The sequence below is a fragment of the Elephantulus edwardii genome, unplaced genomic scaffold, assembly GCF_000299155.1.
Source record: "Elephantulus edwardii isolate Elephantulus edwardi_28Jun2011 unplaced genomic scaffold, EleEdw1.0 scaffold00099, whole genome shotgun sequence".
Taxonomy (NCBI): domain Eukaryota; kingdom Metazoa; phylum Chordata; class Mammalia; order Macroscelidea; family Macroscelididae; genus Elephantulus; species Elephantulus edwardii.
This window is the reverse complement of record NW_006399849.1, coordinates 1,515,859-1,522,100: the sequence shown is the minus strand read 5'-3', so window position 1 is coordinate 1,522,100 and position 6,242 is coordinate 1,515,859. Positions and strand designations below refer to the sequence as shown.

At 37.9% G+C, this 6,242-nt stretch overlaps 1 protein-coding gene and 1 pseudogene across 1 annotated transcript in view; one reads left to right on the top strand and one right to left on the bottom strand.

Moving 5' to 3' along the window:
• Window positions 1–6,242, top strand: part of IPO11 (importin 11) — a 228,489-nt gene that overhangs the window by 98,744 nt on the left and 123,503 nt on the right. The gene's annotated exons all lie outside the window — the stretch shown is intronic.
• On the bottom strand, window positions 408–1,062 carry LOC102875553 (annotated as a pseudogene).

Genomic DNA, 6,242 nt, shown 5'->3' with positions numbered 1-6,242 from the left:
TTTATTTCTCTTTCATTTATTTAAGCATAGGAAAGGGCAAATCTGGTCCCACAGAGTTTGTACAAGGAGATCTAACCTACCTGGCTCCTCACTGTCCTCCATGACAGGGCTCAACAGTGTTTATGGAGGGAACCTTTCCCTTCCATTGGTCCTCATTCCAGAATCCATAGACCTTCTCCTGAGGAGGACCTTCTTAAGGCTCACTGACGTCCATCCAGATTCTGTCATATCACGATAGATGTTCTCTCCCATCAAGCCCTAAAACCTGGGGTACATTGCTGTTGGAGGTATCAGTCTACAAGAAGATAAAGGAGGATTCAGGGCCCTTTATTGGGGTCTGAAGAAGAGGTGGCCCCAGCCTCTAAGGCTAAGACAGATAAGTAGGGGAGAAGCCACTGTTCACAGACTCAATACCAATAGGCTTTCTTATGTTTCCGGGTTTCCTGGATCCCCATTGCCTTCATCACCTCCTCCTCCAGTGTCTTTAGTTGCGGCACATAGCTTCTTTCTAGAGCATCTTCCACTGAAGTGTCTTTGGAGCCATCAGTCCATGTTTTGGGGACGATGCCATCCATTCTGGGGAATTCAGGTTTGGGGATAATTCTTCCTGATCTTGTGGAGACCCATACTCACTCCCCTGCCTCAGTGAACCTCCATTCTATTTCGGTAGGTTTCCTGTCCACAGGATCCACACGCGTGACATGACGGTGAAGCAGAGGGGCTTCACTAGGGATCATGGTTGCCTGATAATCCTCAGTCTTACCAATGTAGCGGTAATGTGTGTTGAGCCACTCCAAAAAAATCCAGTTTCTCTGCTGGACAACTTCAACTATTTGTCCCTGCTTTTCAGCATCCTTCCCTTTTCTTACTTGCATTGTATCCCCACAGAACAGATAGATGCCTGTCGTAATCAGAGATAGGTTCTACAGCCACCCTGCCCCGCGTGGTCCCTGGACGGTTTTTCCTTTTGTCTGCCAAGGAGCCCGGGAGGCTCATTTCCTCTCAGTAGTTGGGAGGCAGATTAACTTTGGATGCCATGGCCCAAAAGGCAGAGAGACGCATGCCTGGAGGTTGTCAGAAATCCTGTATTATCTAATTTAAGCCTCCGCTTCCAGCCTTGTTGCAGAGCCACTGCTAGTCACAGAGCCACTGCTGCTCACTTCACAGCATGTGGGCCCTGAGCCCCAGCCACCTGTCCCTAATTCCTGGGATTTGTCAGTGATGTTAGTTTTAACACTGAAGTGGCTTTGATTCAAGTCATGGCCTTTTAAGTTACTGATTAGGTGTGTAAATGTTTGGCAGTGAATAAGGATGACAGAAGAAGAATTGATACCTTTGAGTTACGCTGTTGGAGCAAAGTTCTGCATATCCCAAGGACTGTGACGAGAACAAACAAGTATATCTTGGAGAAGAACGTGAAACCAGGATGCTTCTTAAAGGTGTAGATGGTGATAAATTTCCTGGCACAAACTGGTGAGACTAGTCTGACATACTTTGGGCATCTTGTTAGGAAAAGACATCACATTTGGAAAGGGTGAGGATCAGGGATAGAAAGGAGGATCCTCAAGGAGATGGATTGCCACAGTGACTGTAACAGAAATATCAGAGATGATGAGGATGGCACACAGTAAGGTGAGATTCACGTCTTTTATTCATAGGATCACTATGAGTTGTAGTTGACTTGATGGCACCTAACAACAACAGTGGCAGTAACAGTGTGATTTTGTTTGGTTGATCTAAGAACTGATATTTTTCAATCATACTTACTGCTCACCCTATAGACATGTCTGTCAGTTGTTTAACTGAAAGTTGTGCCACAGAGGTAAATTCACTTCCATACTAAAAAAGTGGCTAACCTCTCTCTCTAGTCTAGGGAGTTTACCATTCTGTCAGACCGCCTGGTCATTAGTATGATTTTGATTTGTGTTTGACATTTATCTCCCACTCTAATTTGAATTCTCTTGTGGTAATCCTTTTCATAACAGACAGTAGTGGTAGCTGGGCATCAGCTGATGCTTCTGACATCAGTTTGCATTTTTCAACCTCAGGTTGAGATTCTTGGAGTCTGCATTTTAATGTTTGTGGATGTGTGTTTTTTTTTTGTTTGTTTGTTTGTTTGTTTGTGTGTTTGGTTAATGTGTTCTTAACTTCGGTTATTGTTGATTAGTGTGGGTTTTGTTAATTAATGATTGTGGGTTTGTTATTTTTTGGGTTTTGTTTTTTCCAAGCAAGTAGAGGACTTTTCTTACGGAAAATAAAAATCAAAACAAATAAACTTCTTTGAAAGATAGTTTTACTTTGCAAAGGGAAAAATGGACAGATGAAGTTATGCTGGCACATTGTGTTACTGTGACTTTAATTTTCTTCGTTCTTCTTTGTTTATGACAGAGACTAATGGTTTGCACCTTAGAGGACTGGTCATCATCTTTGTACTTTCACTTTTCTTCCTGTTGGATTTCTTTAACTTTTATCTGACTTGTTACTAAGTTTTTTTAAATGAGTATGAATTCACTTTTATTTTGTTGAATAAGGCTTTTGATAATAGCATTGTATTTTTGTTTGGTGAATATAGTGTTTGATATCAGTGAGGATAGTAATAATATCAATACTTAATACTGTCATTTCTGCATGGCTCCCTTGGCCCCTTGGAGATGTTGTTTTCTATTTATTTGGTTTGTTTTCATGTTGTAGATGTTAGTCATATCTGTTAGTTGCCTGTGTAAATTTTTGCTTTGTTTTATTTTCCCTTTTGGGAGGTAAAAATGAAGTCTTCAAAAATGAATGAATTCTTGTACTGTAAATGCTTATGTAACCATCATCTGCTGTAAGAACTGTCAATACTTCATCTGTGTGAATTTAGGAACTGACATTAAAAAAAGTTGGTCACAGAAGGACAAATACTGCATAGTGCCACTGTTGTAATACAGGACTGATATCGGGGTTGGGGGTGAGACAGAAAGATGGTATAAATAATGTATACCGCATTGAAACAGATGAGGGAGAAAACTGTTTAAAATGGATATGTGATTAGTTTTGACAGAAGTCCAGAATGAAGGCTGCATAGTGGACTGGACTTGGGGGGAGGGATTCTATAACAATGAAAGAATTTTTTTTTTTTTTTACTTTGCAAAGAGAAGAGCAACTGTGGTGGAGAGAGGTGGGCAGGGAGAAAAGTGCAACTATGAATGAATGGAAATCCAAAGTCTCTCTAGATTTTCATTAAAATGAATAATATTAATAAAAAATTAGTTGGAAGTGTTGAGTTTTGTAGGCATTCTGTGGTTTGCCATTTTTCTTGTAGAATGATCTAACTCAGTTGTTTTGCTATTGTTTTATATTTTTTCTTGGCAAAGGATTCTTCAGTCTCCTTGACGAATAGGTGCTAATTTAATCTCTGTTTTTTATTGTCTCTTTGTACTAGGTGTTTCCCAGTCTTAGAGCCAGAGAGGACCACTTGTTTGGTGACTTGTGGATAGGATGAACTCTTATTTTTAAATTGCTTTCTTAAACATTCTAAAAGTCTTCTTACTTTTAACATGTCTTTTCTAGCCTTTTCAAAATATCTCATTGTTTCTAAATCTTTTAGGAGCACATTAGCTGATTACTTTTCCTCTTCTCTGCCAACTCTGCATCTAGTGAGACTGCTAAATCATCATTTGCCACTTGCCTTGCTTTCTAGCTTTCAAGTATGAGTTGTTGTTATCTCTTCATGTATTGTCTCTGTACTTAAGGTTTTAGGTCTTAATTAAAAACAGAAGAAAACCAACCAAAATAACAACCTTCTAGGTCCTGTTAGTAGATTTAAAGAGAGAACAGATTAATTGTGTCTATTCAGCCTTCTAGCTTTCTCCAGATACCAGTATTATAACATCTAATACTGAGAATTGTTTGGTGTGACTGGAGCAGAGAGTACAGCTTAAAGGAAAACTTAAAGAACTTATCTTGATGTTCTAAGAAAGGAGTAGTAATGATAATTTTCACTATGCAAAGATAGGCAAGGTACCAGTGGGAATCCTGGTTTGGAAGTGGGGGGAAAAAGGTCAGATACTTGTTAAGAGAGTCTTTGTGCTGACCATGAAAAAATGATGAGATGAAGGAATGGCATGGAAAAGTAGAGTAAATTTGAAAAAGAAATAAAGAGTTAGGGTTGGTTTGGATATATAATGAAGAGGAAGAAGCTATTGTAAGTGTTTGTCATAGATTTTAATAGTATTTAGATGTTGGTGCATGTCACTGGAATTTGGAAATGCAGAAAAAACAATTTTTAAAAGGAAGACAATATAAATGTTTTACATGGTTTCTAGGTGAGAATGCTTTTACTTGTGTGTATTTATGTTTAGAGTTCTTAAGAGATTTGGTTAAGAGATAGAATAGATAGAATGGATAGCATTAGTTTATCTGTAGTATGTGAGAGTAATGTCAAGAGACTGAGACTGAGATCAGTGTTTAGAGGATAGGCCAGTATTTAGGGGATACTATTCCTTTTTTCTTCCTTGATTTTACGCTGTCAAAATAATGAAAAGATTCATAGGAAGTTGTAAAGACAATGCAGAGAGGGCCTGTGTGCCTTTCATCTATTTTACTGCAATGAGTAAATGAGTCTTCCCTGCCTTTTGTTGCTTTTATAAATATTTAATGGTTATTTTTGAGCTTTACTGTTGTTGCTGGAATTTAGATCTCATAACGCATTCTATGCTTAGCGAATGTTCAGATTAAATTTACTTAAATTATATAGCTGGAATTGGGAACATTCTGCAAGACACTGGATACTGAGTCTTTTTAGATTTTTATAGTATTCAAGAAGACATTACCTAGAAATTAAGGATTAACTTGCCATATTAATCTTGTTTGGTTTGTTAGCATATTATCTGTCTTGTCAGTAATGCTTTGTCAGTGTACAAAGAGCAAGGGCCAAGTAGGGATGACCTTGTCTGACCTTTATTAACTTCACAAAGAGGAACTGTCCGCATTCACAGCATCAGTAACACAAAACCAATTCCCATGAAGTCAGATATATTACCCACCCCATGCTCCCATACATCTTTCTACTCATGTCAACACTAATCTTACTACTTTGATAAATCCAAAATCCAATATGATAGCTCACAGACCACACAAAACCATATTGGGGAAGTGAAAAGGTTATAATGCAGATTAATAACAATACAACCAAGGCATCTTACAAAAGATATACTCAGGCACTTCAGCTCTGAGCCTTCTGGCTCAGTCAGTACTCATTCCTCTTCACTGGCAGGGGAAGAATTTATTTTTGTGGCTAGAGTGATTCACTTTATTGGCGAAACTAGCCAATCCTATTGTAGATTGCTGAGATAGGCCAATCCCCTTGTGGATAAGCCAGCACACCCCATTCACATTATCTCTCCCATCCACATTCAAATAATGCTAGAAAGGCCAATATTGAAAGACAGACTACATAGTTAGGAATGGTTGTACACTTTAGAGTCTTTGTGTATTTAGAAATTCCTTACTTAGGTAGGTCTAGTGGTCTTGGTAGGTAAGGAGATTTGCTGCTAACTCCAAGTTAGGTGATTTGACACTGGCAGTTACTCCACAGATGAAAGATGGACATTCTATTCCAGTGTAGGTTATGCCTCTCAAAATCTTTTGGAGGGGCAGATATGAGTAGATTCTGGCTAATTGAGTTGAGTCTTTAAAAATGCTAAAATGCTTTTGCTTATTGATATGTACACTAAGTATCTAAATATAGTCTATTTTTTTAAAGGAAATTTTCAGTCTACTTGACTATTAATTGAACTAGTTAGTTTTTTTTTAGGAGCTCTGGTGACCTAGTTGCACTAATAATCCAAAGGTGGCATTTCTCTCGTGATTCAGATCTCCTAGTGGCTCAGCAGTAGAAAGATGACCAGTCTCTTCCCACATTCTTTATAGCCAATTGAAAACTGCTGGAGGGTCAGCTATGAGATAGTTCAAACTTGTTGGCAGTGAATGAGAGAATAACGATAACAAGTTTTTCTTACTCTGCCCCACCTTTAAATAAAAATTGTACTATCTTTTCTTTGGAGTGTAAAGTAGGGTAAATTTTATGGCTCAAAATTAGTATAGTAATAAAATACTAATTAAATGTAACTTTGATTAAAAAATAATTCTCCCCCTTGAGGAATATTTTTAGGAAGATCTTTAGCTAATTTGTAATTACAGAAAAGTTCAATCTCAACGTATTTAAGGATGAATGTTCTGTATTTCTACTGAATTATATATAT